General features: G+C 40.5%; 1 long non-coding RNA gene across 1 annotated transcript; it reads right to left on the reverse strand.

The window, feature by feature from the left end:
- Nucleotides 1–1,747: 1,747 nt before the first annotated feature.
- LOC130684615 (uncharacterized) lies at nucleotides 1,748–17,716 on the reverse strand. Its single transcript, XR_008998963.1, has 5 exons — nucleotides 17,580–17,716; nucleotides 14,816–14,901; nucleotides 10,689–13,573; nucleotides 6,244–6,351; nucleotides 1,748–4,014 (listed from the first exon to the last, which is right to left on the reverse strand). It is a non-coding gene; the product is annotated as an uncharacterized LOC130684615 (long non-coding RNA).
- Nucleotides 17,717–18,011: the final 295 nt, after the last annotated feature.

Consider the following 18,011-nt stretch of genomic DNA (forward strand, 5'->3'; position numbering starts at 1 on the left):
CAAGGGGACATCATTATCCAAGTAAGGGCCACAAGATAATTCATGAGATGGAAGTAATTTAAAAATATCTTTAAAAATGGGAAATTGAGCTCTCACTGTGGGTATATCTATATATACCCACTTCATGATGCCCACAGGAAACTGAGCAACCTAAGAAGAAAATCAGGAGAATGAGGAGACTTGAAGTGATATTTTAAAAAATACAGTTGAAAAAAGTTGGGCGTGTTGCTCCTGTAGAAGAGTAGAGTAATGAGGGAAATTGGAGTTACATTCAGATACTTGAACAACTATAGTGTTGGAAACAGGATTCCTGCACATAGTGTTTGCGGACAGTTTTTAAGCCTCACCTTTTCTTCTTCTATTCGCATCTAGATAAGCTGATTTAAAAAAAGCTCAAGTCCCCTCCTTTGGCACAAGTGAAATGTTTAACCCACACAAGCCGTGGCCTGTGCAGAGGAACCCACCCAACCCCCAACTATCACAGAAACTTCAAGCCAGTTTGCTTTCCCTGTTCTCTCAAGGCACTTTTGGATTCGCTTAAGTGCCACCCTGCCCTCCACAGAAAGCCTGGTTCTGTGAGTAAAAAAACTTTTCATATCTGATCCGGGTGTGTAAGGCACCACCAATCTCAACATCTAAACCAAATTTTCAGTGGGAGGTCCATCCTGTCTCTGAGGTGAGTGACAGACACAACACTGTAACTCCAAAAGGAAAAGACAGGAGGGATCAAAAAGTAGATGTTACAAGGGAAAAAGGTTCTGCTCAACATATGAAAGACTTCCAACAGAGCTAACCAGTGACAAAGTGGGCTACCCAGGAGTATGAGGTCCCCCCAGCCAGGTGGGGTCAAGCAGGGTCTGGGTGATCCTAGGTCAGGAGGCTGAGAGAAGGTCATATCACTACAGGAAAAGTTGGACCAGTTAATCATAAGATCTGCTTGAAATATAAATTAAGTGCATAAAATCACCTCTGAGGTAATATGCTTCAAAACCCAACATTCACTGACTGACTTATTCCATTTCTAATTTTAAAAGATTAACATAAGACAAAAATAAAAGATTAAATAAACTATAGTATATCAAAAATAATGGAATACCGTACTATTTCATTAATAATGTTCTTTATAAACATTTAAAAATTAAACATGTGAAAACATTTCATATATTAAATTTAAACATAAGTTTATAAAGCAATATACTCAATATAAGCCTCACGTTACCCCCTTCCCTTCTGCCTGGTTTCCCACCCATTCCTAGGTAATAAGTACCAAAAGTCCAAATGATGTTCACTGACACTTTACTGCCATTTCCAGAAATTTATTCTAAGGAAGAAATCAGAATCATTCAAATCTTTATAATAATTGCATCTTTTATATTAAAAGCAGCAAAAAAGGTGGGGGGAAACAACCTATCTGGACAATAAATTAACATTAGTTAAAAATATGATGGCAACTCACCATCTAGAATATAGTATTATTAAGTTAATAATGTTCTTATAAAATATTTAAGTTTTGAGGTTTAAAAAACTCATGTGTCTTATGCTGCTCTTCTTCCTTCCCTGCAAGTCTCCTGCCCACCCCTTTCTCTCCCACCCCGTCCCAGTCCCACATGTGCAAACACACATATATGTGCTGCGTGGGTCTGCACTGTTGCGGCCCCTCCCTTCACAGCCACTCCTCCAGGGGGGCTGTAATGCAGCCCTCCACAGTGAGGACTTGGCCTGAATTATACCACTGAACCACCAGGGCCGTTTTTTATTTTGTTTTATTGAGATGTAATTGACAGACAGCACTGTACAAGTTTAAGGTGCAGAGCATTATAACTTGACAAACATATATTGCAAAATGTTTGTGACATTTCTCAAAAAATTACTAGAGAATTTACTTCAGTTTTCAAGTTATTGTTGCCCAAACTACTAGCTGATTACCAAAATCCATGTTCTCGTCTTTTTTCGTGCACACAGATAGCCACACTTCCCGGTTCCTTAGAGTCAGGTGTGGCCCTGTGACTGCGGGGCAGCCCATGGAATGGGAAAGAAGTTTGTGCTCCACTGCCGTATCCAGCCTGTCAAAAACGCTATTGCTCTTTGCCTTGCTGTTCGCTATTTTCGCCGCTCTGTGGAGATGAATCCTGGGTGACACTGGAGGCCACATGGTAAATTTACCAAAGCTCCTGTCAACCTTGTGCCTGAAAAGGCTGTTACGCCAGCCACTTCACCCCTTAGTTCTGTTATGTGAGCAAAAAGAAAGCTTCTGCTGTACTTGAGCCAACATCTCTGTAGTCCATTTGTAACAGCATTTATTCCACCCAAACTATTACTGTGAATTACATAAAGAAATACACACCATTGGGTTGTTGTTTTAATGCTTGCACCAGACCCGCGGCTCCTCTTGAATTCTATCTCCTACACTCTTCACCTCCATCCCCGTATTCTGCAAAGCCATGAGGGAGAAATGTCAGGCTTCTTTCCATTTTTCTCCTCTGCTGAAAACAATTCCTATCATCAGAAAAAAACATGTAAGAATAACCTCCATTGTCATGAATTCTAGGTGAGAGTCTTTTCCTCAGGAAATGATAATGATGCTCAATATGATGGTGCCAGCCTAAGGGATTCCCACAGAGCCCTGCTTCTCCTGCCTCCTCTCTAACCCTGCCTGGTATCTTACTATCAAGACTCTTGGTTTTACATCTTTCTAACCTTTTTTTCATCCATTAGCTCCTCTAAACCTCAGAATAACTCTGTGAGCCAAGTGTTTTGCTCCCATTTTATAGAGAGGGATGCTAAAGATCACAGAGACAGAATGTGTGCTGTATGATCACTCAGTGAATAAATCAAGGTGAGTTCAAGTCACAGGTAAAGTTTTCATTGCTAACTTTTGTGCACCATAGTGCACTTGTAGGAGAAACAACAGAAAGAATCGTTCTCAAGAGAAGGAGGAATAGCACTTATGCTTTGGCAGGAAGCTCATGAAAATGTATTCCTCAGATAAGGGACACAGCACAGCCACAGCCCTTCTCATTTTAACATTTCCTTCTATTTGTTAAATCTTCTACTTGAAACGTGCTCTTCCCACCAAGGAAGTTCAATATCAGACTTCCAGAGCCAAGGGAAACTCAGGGGGAAAAACAGTGCTCATAGGAAACTAATCTGGAAAGACCTTAAAGAACAATGTAAAGGAGGAAACGACCCCATGTGGGCCTTATCTTTATTTGCAGGGACCCAGTGACCCACCAGTGGACTCAACAGTTGGAGGCCAGCTCCAACAAGAAATGCAAAATAGTTCAAGTACTTAATTTAAAAAACTCTAATATCAATTCCAATCCATACTCACTATGTGTTTCTCCATGATCCTCTTTTCAGAGCATATCTGTGCTTTATGCTTTGTATTCTATTGGATTCAAACATTTTTACACTATTTTAGAAGAATAAAAGATTGAAAGCAAGGTTGGAAATATTCCAAACCTCTGCTGGTTCTATGCATACTGGGTTAGCTTCCTAAAATAGTCCCTTGGCAACCATGACAGACTGGAAAGAAAAACATCTGGTGACTAGGATAATTTAGTCACTTTCCTCTCTTCTCTTCTCCCTTTCTTTCCCACTATCTGAACTGGCCATAATTTTAAATGAACGTGGCTCAGTCACAGATTCACTAAATGTCAGTTGTCAGATGTTTGCTTCCTCTGCATTTGATGCTTCACAGAAACACTATGTCACCTTCACACCTTAAAACATGAATTAATGATCCTTTATAGAAAAATGCTGGAACTATGATGTTTTCATACAATCCTCTAAAATAACTTAAAATTTCTCAATTCCTTAGCCTTGTTGGAGTCTTTGAAACTTATAAGCCCAGACACATCCCCCCAAACTGGAGCACCCCTGATCCCTGGATGACTGCACCCCAGGAAACTGCCTCCGCCAGGTCAGCCAGGGCTTCCTTCACCGCGTCGTGTCCACACAGCACCACAATGGGCTCCGTGTTGAAATCCACAATGAACACAGGGCCGTGAACTTCTGCTCGTTGGAAAAGGGACAGGAAGGGCAAGAATAGTAAGGATTTCAAAACTAAAAATGTAGGTAAGTGGGGGAAATATTTTTTAAGTTTACCAAAGAGAACTTTTAATATTCATTCACCCATTATAAAACATTTCAACTTCTAGAACCAGTAATTTAACAAGACATCACATTATTTAAATGGTCATTATCATTATATTATGAATACTATTTCTGTGATTATTATCACCATCAATAGCTCTCCTTTATTCAGCTCTTGCTATGTGATGGACTTCAGTCATATTATTTTGAATTTTTTTCTGCCAAAACTATAATTGCACCAAATTTCTCCTTCTTTCCTAATTACAGTAAATGATGTGTTTCCCCTCCTATTTAAGGGAAATTTCTCCATCTTACCCCATGTATAGACTAATAACCATTCCTCATTCTCGCATCTTGTTAGGACCAGAGAGTGCTAAATTTTGACTATACATAAGGACATGGTAACATAGTCACGACATTGCCCAGCTTCCCACGTGTAGCCATGTGATTAAGTTTTCATGAACCAATGTTACCAGAAATGATGTGTGTGAACCCTGAACTATTGCGTAAATGGTAATTGTATACCCTCTATTTTTTCCACCACCCACGGGCTGAAAGGACAGCCTGAAGATGGCTCCACTGTGACCATGCAAATAAGAACAATAGTCTAGGGACACAGGATGGTAGACCGTTAAGACTGAGAAAAGTGGTTCTCTGAATGACTGCATGGAAGAGAGGCAGTCCACCAGCACTCATCTCTCTTATCATTATGCAAGAGAGAAATAAACTCCTGCCCTCTGTAAGCCATTGTATTACAAGGGTCCTTCTGTGATGGCAGCTTATTTGGTATACTAAATATATAGGATTTATGCTTTCAACTTATCCAGTGTTGGAGTCCTGCTATGTTGCAATTCAGTTTCCATAAAGTAACCAGAGTGATCTTTTCACAAGGCTAATATTAACATGACAGTCCTTTAAGCACATCAATGGGATCACACTGCTCTTACGCTAACGACCAATATTCTTAAAATCATTGTAGACCTGCATGCCCTGGCCCATGTTTACCTCCCCAATTTCATCTCATACCATTATGCTTTTACTTAATCTCTGGGCTATAACCAAATTGGTCCTCTTCCAGAGATTCCAACAGTCCTCCTCCAGATTGAAGGAGAAAACAAACTTTTTTCTGCATTTTTATCTGGTTAACACATAATCATTCTTTAGATCTCAGCTCCAACTTTATGTCTTCAGAGAGCCCTTTGTTGGCTGCTCCTCCCACCCCTAGTCCTCCAAGCGACACGGCCTCTTTCTACTGTGTACCTGTTACATAGTTTGTAACCATAACCATACACTTATTTGCATGATTATCTCATAATATGTGCCTTCTCCCTAGACGGTAAGTTCCATAATGTTAGGGTCGTTTTTTTCCCTTCACCGCTGAAAATCCTCAGCATCTAACACAGCGCCTAATACAAAGTAGCCATTCAATATCTTGTTGAACATGTGATATACTCAAGGAAACTATGCAAAATGTTATTCATATTTTTTAAAGGGAAATTGAAGCTCAGAGACATTTTAAGAACTTGCTCGAGGCTTTGACTTAAGAAGTAGATAAGTTGGGGTACCAGCGCAACCTGTTTAAATCCAGAGCCCAAAACACAGGAAGAAGGAGCTTCCACACTCTGGTAACTAGCTCTCTCCGGGAAGAGAGACTTCAGATAATTCTGTCAAGATGTAGGGAACTACTGCTATATAAATAGCTAGGAGCAGAGCAATTATTCACTCATTCATTCAGCAAATACAGAACTGTGAAAGTTCTTGAATTTTTGCTAGTCCCTAACTTTAAATCAATGTGTACTTTTAGAATTTTAGTGTTGTGACTCTGTAAAATCAGTAGAAAACCTTTTTTAAATTAAAAGCAGTTTTATTGCCATTATAGTTCACCAAAGAATAATTACGGAAAAGGTGACCTGATCACAGTATGGACAGGGAATTCCTACTTTGGCAATTTTAAGAATCTCCCACAGATCTCTCCCTTCTGACAGCCTTCCAGCTGGATACCATTTAAAAATCATATCTGGGCGTCCAGTGGACACTTCCATTTAAAACCACTTCCTTAAAGCATGGTGTCTGTGACCGTATTTTAATTAGATAGAGGGATGTCTTATTTACTCACTGCAAACAACTGGAAAAAAAATAAACATACACCTTGGTTATGGATTTGTTGATGTTCTTACTATTTATCTGTAGTATATTTCCAGTGACTGGGAGAGGAGTGGGGCCAGGTGGCAGCTTCCTTTTGGCACAGCTTTGATTCTGTAGAAAAAGGGGAATCACACAAGAAGGTCAAATGACCAGGACTCTGAAAAGACTCATTGATGTGCTTTGCATAAATGCAATTAAAAGCTTGGAATCCAAGGATTCTATAAATACTAAATACTTGCTGATCAGCAAACATGCACTAAATCTTTGTTTTTGGGAAAATAACGTTTTATCTTTAGTGCATGCTGGCCAACTGATAGATAATATTAAAACAGAAACAATCACCTTAGTATTGATAAATATTAAGTTTTCAGTGGAAATGTCAACCAGAAAATAACTTCCACTTCTTCAGAGACAGCCATATTTTAATAGTGAAATTGAAAGCTATCAGATTTTCAAAGGGCTGGAACTCATGATCTTGACAAATGAAAGAGTGAAATTCATCCTCTTGACAAGTGAAAAACAAATGTGTCTTGTCAAAATTCATCAGATGAGCAAAAGAAAGAAGCACTCTCTTAGTTCCTTTTCCCAGAAAGAAGACCCAGGAAAGGCCAGGATCAGAGACAAAGAAGGCAGCAGGGTGAAAAAGAATATAGAGAACTAGTCTTGTCTTGGAGCAGAGCAGAGATATATATCCCAAGGCTCCCAGCAGAGCCCTTTTCTATAGGTTAGGAGCCCCGACACCACGTATTCCCAGAGGGGAGGCAGGGCGCACAGACACTGGGCAAAGACAGGACTCTACCACATCAAGGAACGAAATTACTCAAACACAACTGTGGAAAATACTTCGGCTGCAGATCACGCACCCCTACCCCCTGCACACCCACTTCCCATGAGGGTCCTGTACTGCAGCTGCACTGCCTTGCCCTCACTTGGCTGAGGAAATAGGCTCTAGCATTCAATTCTGTAAAAATGTGAAAGGTCCAAAAACTCACACATACGAACAAAACTTCAAGACTCAAGATGATATTTGAGGAAATCCAACAATATGACAAACATCAAACTTAAAAATCAGAATACAACCCCCTGAAGAAGTTAGAGAAAACAGAAAAAATGTCCAATATAGTATCATCAGATAAATTTAGCCATATAAAAAAAGCAAGTTACATGTTTAATTTTAGTAAAAGTAACCATGAGCATTTTAAAAGGATTGATATTCTGCAGCTGAGTGATTTTATTCACAAGCATATACTAGTATGTTATTCCTGTTATTCAAATTTTCTGTATCCTTATTCATTTTCTTTTAAAATGTCTTTGTTTCATTTCTGAACAAAGTATGTTGAAACTTCCCATTCTGAGTATGGATTTCCCTATTTCTCCTTGGAGTTCAGCCATTTTTGTTTAATTTAATTAAAGATGATGCTACCACATTAAAAAAAAAGTTCTTGGTACTTAAGAATACGATTATAAAAATATATTTTGAATAAACAGATATGCTGGGTAATAAAACAGATTTAGCGACAGTTCTAGTTAATTAGCAGGAAGATCTTGGGAATCAAGAGTTTCCACAAGAACAGAGTACAAAGTAGTGATGAAGAAAACTATAAAGTGATGTGGACAACAGTTCTAGAAGTTCTAGTAAATTTATAATAGAAGTTTCAAGGTGAGAGGAAAAAAATAGCTTTCCTTAATTCAAAAAGAAAAATTCTTTTTATTCGTAGACTTCTGTGAAGTTCGTAAAGTACTTTTGTGAATGTCTTACTAGAAACTCATAATCAACCCATGAAACAGATTATTTTTTTAAATCCATTTTATAGATGAGGAAAATGAGAATCAGAACTGAAGGGATTTATCCAAATTTCCATTTCAAATCAGGGTAAAGATTCCAGCTCTGTTTTCCAACTTGTGAACTCTCCATTGGGAAGATTTCAACTCAAGTACATTCCACAAACATCTGTTGAGTAATTAGTATCTTGTAGTCTCCCTTTGGCATTAAATGATTTGTTTAAAATTAAACTGTTTCTGGGTTAATAATTTTACCATGGGTAAATAAAAATAGGAGTTCAGAAAAGTTTGTCCCTTTGTAATCTTTAGACCTTCAGCAAGCTGGGATTCAAAGATTCAAAGAACTTGATTCCAGAGAAATGCTGCTATTAGCTGTCCAATCCCTAATCTAATATATATTGCCTCCGGACATTTCTGGTCCTGGAAGGAGAACAGATTTTAAAATAATTTTTCTCTCCTCTCTCTCTCTTCTCTCCAGGGGCTGTGAAGCCAGGAGAGAGCACACTGGCAGCCAGGGCCCTGCTGCCTGTGGGCCCAGAGTGGCCCTGTCTTCTTTACTAGCCTGCGTCACCCCGTGCACCTGCAGCTAGCTGCTCCTGCACTCCCCACCTCGCCCCATCTCTGACCCTCACGGCAGCACACGTGGCTGGAGGGAGAGTGTGCAGCCACAGGAGGGCAGGCCAATGGCCAGGGCACCCGCAGCTGCCAGGGGCCCCATAGTTGTCCTGATCCTTGCTACCTACCCTTGCTAAGTGAAATAAATTAGTCACAGAAGGACAAATACTGCATGATTCAACTTCAGTGAAGTATCTAACATAGACTCCTAGAAACAGAGAGTAGATGGTCTTTGCAAGGGTCTTAGGGGAGTAGGAAATAGGAAGTTGCTGTTCAGAGGGTGAAGAGTTTCAGTTATACGAGATGAAAATTTCTAGAGATCTGCTGTACAACATTGTGCCTGCAGTTAACAATATTGTATTGTACACATAAAGACTGAAGAGGTTAGATCTCATGTTAAGTGTTCTTACCACAATATAAATGAATGAATAAATGAATAAATAAATATTAGCTACAGTCAAGTAACCAGCTGCAGAAATGAGGACTACATTAACATGAGTAACTATATTTTGCTATGAATATGTTTATATATGCAGATTTATATATATATATTCTTTATTGTCTTCATTTCCTTAACCTGTTCTCATATAATATGTTATAACAGTTAATTTTACATCACAATATTTAAGTTACAGGATATCAAGGAGAGGAATAAACATCACCCAAGAACTTTGCATCTTCTTGGTAGAGGGTTAGTTCATTTTCCTTTGTAAGCAGGATAGCTGCAACTTGTTAGGCATAAGTATGACTTTGTCATTTCTTTATCTGGAGATTAAGTATGGTTTCAGGAGATGTGTATGTATGCCAAGTTTACAAGGGATGAACTGTGATCGTATCATATTAACTTGACTAGGCTATAGTACTAAGTCATTTAATCAAACACTAATCTAGGTGTTGCTGTGAAGGTAATTTGGAGAGGTGGTTTAACATCTATAACCAGCTGACTTCAGGCTGACACACTGATTCATTCTACACACATAAAACCCCAATGAAGTAAGTACTGTAGCAATTCATTATCCTTAACACATGAAAACATGGAGTTCCCCAGACTAACAGACATGCTCTATATCACAGGGTTAGTAATCCCCAGAGCTAGGATTTGAACTGACAGACTGGCCCCAAGGTCTGATTTCTTGCCCACCACTATGCTGCCTCTGAATGAGGCAAGTCCTGTAAACTGATATAGAATAGTTTCCAAGTTATCCCGGTAACTCAAAAACCAGGGTGCAGATCAGGAGGTATAATGCACCAACATTTATGATCAAAGCTATCTAATTTAATTTGATAATTATTTTCCCCAAATTTTATAAAGACATGGCTTCACTGTTTGCTGGTGTCTGGTGTTGCTCCTGTACATTCTGAAAGCATTCTGACTCCAAACTCTTAATTATCTTTTGTCTTAATTTTTTTTTTACATTCTTTAACGTTACAACTTGGGAGTGCCACATCTAGTGGGTAGAGGCCAGGAATGCTGCTAAACATCCTACTACGCACAGAACAGCCTCCCAGTTACAAAGACTGATCTAAAATATGAACACAGTGAGGCTGAGAATGCCTACTCTGGCAAACAATCCATCTCATATGGGAACCAGCACCACCGATACAAAGGGCAGTGGAAACATGGGAGGGGCAACAACTATGAATGCAGAATTTCACCCTGCTGTACTGTTGAGCTCCATGTATGCCCTGGCTTCTTTGATAGCTGGTACTTCCAAATGCCAAGCCTCTCAAGGGTTCTGTGCAGGTCATTTGACTTCCTTCTCACTGGTAAACCTCCTCTGCAGACATTTAGGTGGTAAATTTCTTCACTCTGCTAAATTAGTTACTGTTCCTCCATCTGCATATTTTGCCTCTCACAAACAGATTGAAATCTTTTATTGGCAAATCCTGCTAAGTCCTCCAACTACTTTCTTTGAAGATCGGTACTTGTTTTTAATTCCCTTGTAGTCATTCAGTTACAGATGTGTACATTCAGTTTGTCCTATTTCCCCAGCATTCCTTCAAAGATGAAATTTATATAAAAGTTATTCATGAATTAGTGAAATATTTACTCAGACATTCTCAGCCTGGGCTCACTTTTCTGGACACAGTTTCCCTGGATAGTACATTTTTTTCGGCTGCATCTTTTGTCATAGCAATTCCCTTCTCCTGAATCTAATTCTTTAGAATGCTTCTCAGACTGCACAATCATCTGCGACCACTTCACAAAACATTTAGAACTCATTTCATTCTTCAGTAATGGAGAGTAAAGTATTCATCTTCCCAACTCCAGCACTGGAATACTACTATGAATACTCTCACTATGAAGAATGAACTCTGAAAGAATGCACACTGCTCAGCAAAGTGGCCACCTCTTAAGGAAAAAATTACTCGTACTTAAGGAAGACGACTCAAGCTGGCTGTGCCTTCCCCAAATCACTCCCAGGAAACTGGGTTCTGCACATAGTTGGGAGAATTAGGTTATACTTCAGGATGGAATTGGGGAGAGAGTCACCAGTACATTCGGATACCAGAGGGCTCGGAGCCCTCCTTACCTGGAGTCATGAGGAGGCTTCACAGCACCCATGACACCCCTTGACATGTGCACAAAAGACAAAGTGATGCATGCAAGTGAATTCCTCTGGAAAGGTGACTATACTTTCTGTGACTTCCTTAGGGAAGGAGAAAGCAGAAACTGGAAGAAATTTGCTTCCTACAGTTCCTTAAACCACATTTGACCAAATCACTGCACCTCATCCAGACCACATGACACTGGTGGTTCAGACTAAATGCCACAGAAAATTCTATGAATGTCTCTCCTTCTGGCCTTAGACTCTACCCATTCCGGTCCAAGATCTTGTCCACCAACCAATCTCTATTTCCACCCAGTGTAACAGAAAATAGTTGGTTAAAGAACTACCAGACGAAGAAATGTCCTGCCATCCCCAAGCAGCTCTTCTCCAAATGTTGCCTCTCCCATTTCAGTGGAAAATGTGCACCCACACTAACGTCCTTGTAAGTGCCTTTATTCCTTCCCACACAATTATCCCACCTGACCCACCACCATTTAAATCCAACATCCAGATGTTCCCGAGTAGAACCTCTCCCTCCCCACCATCTGCTTCCTACTAACCCACTCTCTCTGGTTAGGGCCCACTGCCGAACCCTCTTACCCAGTCCAGAGGCCACTCAACATCTCACCTATTCTTTCTTTTTAGTTTTCCTTCTCCTTTGGCTTCCTTAGAGCTGCCCAACTGATTATCTTCCTACATCCATGGGAATGCAGAAAGAGAGATGATCTTCATGTAATTTTGACTCCTCTCTCATCAAACTTCCCCATAATTCCATGGCTATAATGATTATCCACACTCTCATAGTGCTAAGTCTAGAAAACAGATCTCCAGCAGGCCCTTGAACTTGATCCTCGCTGTATTCCAAAACACTTCAGAAAACTTTTGCATAATTTCCCTCAAATATCATCTGCAATCACGTCTTTGTTTATCACATTCTTGTCCTTGCTAAATTTCTATCTAATCAAATAAAAAATTTCAAACTCAGTATTCAGATCACTTCATAAATACCAAACTCCAACTCCATGTCAGTCCAAAGCTGGATTTCACTAACCCATTTAAAGCCTCCCAGCTCCATTACCCAGATTTGGGGCCTATCTGAAACCCCATCTGAAACCCCACCCCCACCCCTCAGGGCCAGTGGATGCCAGCACTTCTTTCAAGTGTACTATGTTCAGTCGTCAACTGCAGCTTCATTTTAGAGCCTGGTGGTTTGTGTGTGCTGCTTCTTAAGAACTATGGTTATTTCATCCGAGATGTACATTCTGCCTTTCTTCAGTTAGACCTTTACCATTTACAAAACAGTTACCACGTTGGGAATGTAAATTGGTACAACCATTGTGGAAAGCAATATGGAGGTTCCTCAAAAAAACTAAAAATAAAAACATCATTTGACCCAGGAATTCCACTCCTAGGAATTTACCTGAAGAAAACAAGATCCCCAATTCCAAAAGACATATACACCCCTATGTTTATCACAGCAGTATTTACAATAGCCAAGAAATGGAAGCAACCTAAGTGTCCATCAGTAGATGAATGGATAAAGAAGATGTGGTACATATACACAATGAAATATTATTCAGCCATAAGAAGAAAAGAAATCCTGCCATTTGCAACAACATGGATGGAGCTGGAGGATATTATGCTCAGTGAAATAAGCCAGGTGGAGAGAGACAAATACCAAATGATTTCACTCACTTGTGGAGTATAAGAACAAAGAAAAACAGAAGGAACAGAACAGCAGTAGACTCACAGACACTGAGAAGGGGCTAGTGGTTACCAAGGGGGAGGGGTTGGGGAAGGCGGGTGGGAAGGGAGAAGGGGATTAAGGGGCACTATAATTCAAGTCACAATATAGGTAGGTCATGGGGACAGTAGTAGAGCATGGAGAATACAAAGAACGACTTTATAACATCTTACTATGTGGTAAGACAGTGACGACCTGGAGGGGATGAGGACTTGATAATATGGGTGAAAGTTGAACCACTGTATTGTATATTTGAAACCATGATAAGATTGTGTATAATGATACTTCAATTAAAAAAAGAATTAAAGCCAAAAAAAACCCCAAAACAAAAGTTACATTTTATAAATTTTAACATTATAAAATTGAAAGCCACCATGATGCTAAGTGTAGGTCCATGTTCACAGCAGCTGCTTCAAGTGCTTGCCAAGTGCTGTTTGCCCAGCCACCTAAATTCCTCCAGGAAGAACAAAATGATGAACCTCAGAACCCAGTTCACATTTTTCTAGTTTCATTTTGACCAGACACAGTCAAAGCAGTTCCAGTGGTTGTTAGTGGCCATGAATCCTTGGTATTCCTTCACTCTCTCCAAAACGAAATTGTTTAAATCAGCAGCATTGTTAAATAACATATTCTGGCTTCCCTGGATAGAACAAATGAGAGAAGGGAAAGTATGTAAGCTTAATAGGGGAAGCTTAGTTTATCTTACCCCTGTGCCCAGCACTGCCTGAGGCTTCAGGACCACTGAGATAAATATGACATGGTCCCTATACTGGAGATGAAGCTTACTGTGCACATAAAATAATTCCCTGGATTAGAACTCAGAAAGAAACAGAAAAAAACTGACTATAATTAAAGACAGCAATCAGCAATCATTCTTTACATTCATATATCATTTTGCTGTTTATAGTCAATTCACATTCTTTCACCTTTTAAATCAGTTCTTCACAGAATCCTGAGATACTAAGTATCAAGAATCACTATGATGCACAGTTTGCAGATGAGGAGAGAGTTTAAGGAAGATTTGGACAACTCTCTACATAGCACACAGCTGGTCACTGCCCTTTTCCCTTCTATGAAATTGTAGAAATGGGCAAGTTCCTAAGATATGAAATCCCAACCTAGCTGAAGTAACCATGGACCTCAGTCAGGAAATGACGTCTCTAAGATCACTTCAGTACAAAGCAGAGTACAAAGCATGTCAGGTCAGCACTGGATGAAACTGTGACATGTGCCTCTGATCCAAACACATCCAGTCATTTTAGCACCCCCAACCCAGATACACGGAGGCTGCCAAGGCCCTACTGGAGCCCCAGCCCCAGCCCCAGTCAGTGTGTTTCTGGCACTATCTCTTCCTCCAGTCTCCCCATCTCTCAAACCCAAGCATCTTCTCTTCCATGGTGGTGCTTCCTGCTCCCCAAGGTAAGGTCAGCTAAGTAATTTGAGGACTGGGTCTCCGAAATGTTGATATAGGACAACTTTACGGCAATGGAGGCATTTCTGCAAGGTTTTTGCGCCACTCCTGACTCATGTGCACAGTCCTTTGAAAATCTCAGAACGCCTTGGAGACCCAGCCTCAGAATAGAGTGGAAAACCCCTTGTCCAGAGCCCAAGGGGCTTGGGCCACAGGCGTACTTCCTACTCCTGTTTTCCAAAAATCCTTCAAAATTTTTGCTCCATCTTTCTAAGAGTTAGTTTCATTATCCATAAAAGGATAGGACTGAGTAATACCCAGGATCTTTCCCAGATGGATAACTCTGAGCTCCGGGCAGGAATTTGTTTGTGTTAAAACACTAGATGTCACAGATTGGTCTGGATACATTTTAGACTCGGAAGGGAAAAGAACATGAAATGATTGCTCAGGAAGGAAGTATCTTGACCTTACTTGGATCCGTGGTGACTCAGAATCCTGATGTTTTCAATTAATTTCTCCAAGTTAATAAAATTCTGATCTTTATAATCAAAATGTTTCTGAAAAATACAGAAGCAGATCACATTGCAAGTGTCAGTCCAGGGAAAAGAGTAGTTCCAAAGGGTGAGGTACATAGTGGAAATTATCTTTTTAAAGGAATAAAGCATACATTATAGTGCTGCCTTTCAGATCAAAGTCAAATTAGCTTGTAAAAGCTCTGTGGAAATGTCCACTGAAAGAGCCCAGTATCCCCAAAAAGTCAACACATATAAAATCAAACCTATTACCTTTCCCCCAAAAGTCAATCTACTGCTCCATCCTAGCTCGTGGAATAATGGTCTTCCAAATATCCATTCACACACCCTGCCTTTATTTACACTATTCTGTAACCAAAACTATCTGCAAGGCAAAAGAAAAATATTAAGAGGTTACTCTCTTAAATGCTCACACCTAGAAATTACAGCTATCACCACAGACCCAGCTATCTGCTCAGATACTCCGGGTCGTTAAGCGTTGATAAAAGAACAGGAGAGTTAAGAATCATGAAACCATTTTATATATCAAGAAGTTGAAATAACTGAGTATAGGCCCAGAGAGGAGAGGAGTAGAGAGAGGAAAAATGAAGTCAAACGTCTGAAAGATTACAAGTAGCACAGAAGTTGTCCATATTGCTCTAGAAGAAAAATTAAGAAAAGTGAGTAGAAATTACTAAAAACAAGTTTATTTTTATTTTCATTTTTTGAAAGTAAAATAAAATTTATTTGTTTTCAAACTACAAGCATAGATAAGGAACAGACGGGGAGGAAGTACTGCTGTTTCAGTGAAGCAAAAAGCAAATTGGCTTTCTCGGAAGGTGTCCTGGCAAGCCCCAGATCCTGCTTTAATGGGGGAGCGCCATCTTGTGGAATTTCAGGTTATTGCCACAGAGAGCCATTACCAGCCCATGGAGTCTACATGTTTTAATTGACTATAACTTAGCTCAATTTCCTTATTTATAGATGAATTTAGAAGGAATACAGAAGTTCTTTTGGAGAACACCTGTAAAGTAAGATTATTATAATAGGCTAAAAACTAATTTTCACTCTCCATTCATTTAAAGGATAAGAAAAAAAGGTGGTGGGGGGTGGGTAGAAAAAAGTGAAGGGACAATTTGGAAGACAAAACATCAATTAGAGCCATTGTGTGAGTCCAGCCAGGCCCTGGCCTGTGGGCAAGCACCATGGAAGTCATTACAGTTGTCAGTGAGGGTTACACCATTACCACCAAGTTTTAACCCATTATCCAATTTAAGATAAACAATCCTGAGACTAGAACCAAATTTTGACAGAGAACAAAGTGGAAGCAGTGATCATTGAACATACATATTTATACCCTGGTATTTGTATATGTTCCAGAATTGTTCTGTGGTGTATCTTTCCTTAAGATACATACAACAAAACAATAATGAGTGAGTAATTTTAAAAGTTTATGTTGTTTTTTATTTAAAAAGAAACCACACTTGATAAGGTTTGTCCTAATAGGTACCTGGACAACTAAACCCCTTCAAAAGCCCTCTAAGTGGTCTGATACCAAATCACCACAGACCTGGACCCAGGAAGAAACAAGAACATACATGCATGGCCATACAGATACAATCCTATTAAGCAGTTAATGTGTATATGCTTGTTTTCTGCTCCACAGGGTTGAGATATCATTCCAACGACTTCTTCATAAAGTATTTGCAGATACCTAACACCCAACCATCCTGTAAGAAAGCCTTGCCCTGTAACTGATCGTGACACTGCATTCACAATGTTATACCTTCATGACAGTCTGTTGAAACTTTTAGAAACTGATTTTGGGGGAAAGATACTTGGGTCAGAATGGGAGTAAAATGTGAAGTTCCGCTGCTTAAATGGTAGGTGTCACTAAAGACCATTGTTCCCCTACTAACATCAAGAAAATACTCGATATTTACCTAACGGTGAGTTGAGGCTGCAACTCGATTCCAGAGGAGGACAAACTCTTCCTGGATGAGACATTTTCCCCCATTAGTGAGTAAGAAGCAGCCAGCTGAATTTTGAATGAGTGGGCTAGAGTGATGGGCGGTAATCTGGAGGAAGCCTAGACAGAAAGCTAAGCTAGTCCTCACTGCCAGACAATTCCCTGCCACCAGACTTTCACCAAGCCTGGTAGAGTGGAGGACCCTGGTTTGGGGTGGGCGGGTGGCTGCGGGAAGAGGAGATCTGAACTGGCAAGCAAAGAGTTCATATTTTCAGGTGTTTAGATTGCAAACAGTGCTGCAGAAAGGGGCTTAACCATGCTCTCGAGAAAATGAAATGAATAGTTAACGGACACTAACTCAACCTGAATCCTAACCCCAGGACAGCCAACTTGCGATAACTGCCAAGACTTTAGCTCTTCATTCCGCTCCATAGAGGAAAGGGTGCTGCTTTTTCTGGGGCAAACTCAGAGAATGAAGGTTACTGGGATAAATGACAGTCCCTGCCGAGGATGGCAGGAAGCTGTAACTCATCAGCTCCCGTCTCACTATCCACTCTAGATTCCCTTCACCCTCAACTAGCTCCTCAGCCTACAAGTGGCTTACCTGGTGGTATCACCCAGATCAGCACCCCTGCGGGTCCCCAGCCCTTATCAGGCCCTGGCTGTTCTATTTGCCATCAAAATTAGACAAGGGACTACCAAGAGGTGCCCGAATCTATCATTTAGGTGTCAAAATATTCTTCCCCATACTCACCGAATACCAGCCACGGCCCCAAGTCCTCTGGAGACCAGGGTCCGTGATCCCGCGAGGACAGCGACTCTTCTCGCCCGATGCTTCTCTGGCGTGAGAAGCCTGAAGTACCCGGAGGGCGGCTGTAGCTTACAGTGCATGGGACTTGAGCTGTTTCCCTGTGAAGTGTTCTCCCTTTGAGAACCCAAATCTCAAATCCCGCAGGGTCCAGATGTACAGGTGTAGAAAGCACGAATTCCCCAAGTGGGTCTCTGGGAGTGAGGTTAGGCAGAGACTCTCCTGCTTCTGCCCCTCAACCTGGGCTGACGTATTCCACCCCTTAGAGACAGGACACAGCACCACATAAAATTCGTTTAAACTGGGAGAAGACTGCCCACACCCACAAGGTGTCACGTCTGAACTGGCACGTCAACTCTGCCTTCAGGCCTCTCCAGC

Source organism: Manis pentadactyla, chromosome 8 (genome assembly GCF_030020395.1).
Source record: "Manis pentadactyla isolate mManPen7 chromosome 8, mManPen7.hap1, whole genome shotgun sequence".
Lineage (NCBI taxonomy): Eukaryota > Metazoa > Chordata > Mammalia > Pholidota > Manidae > Manis > Manis pentadactyla.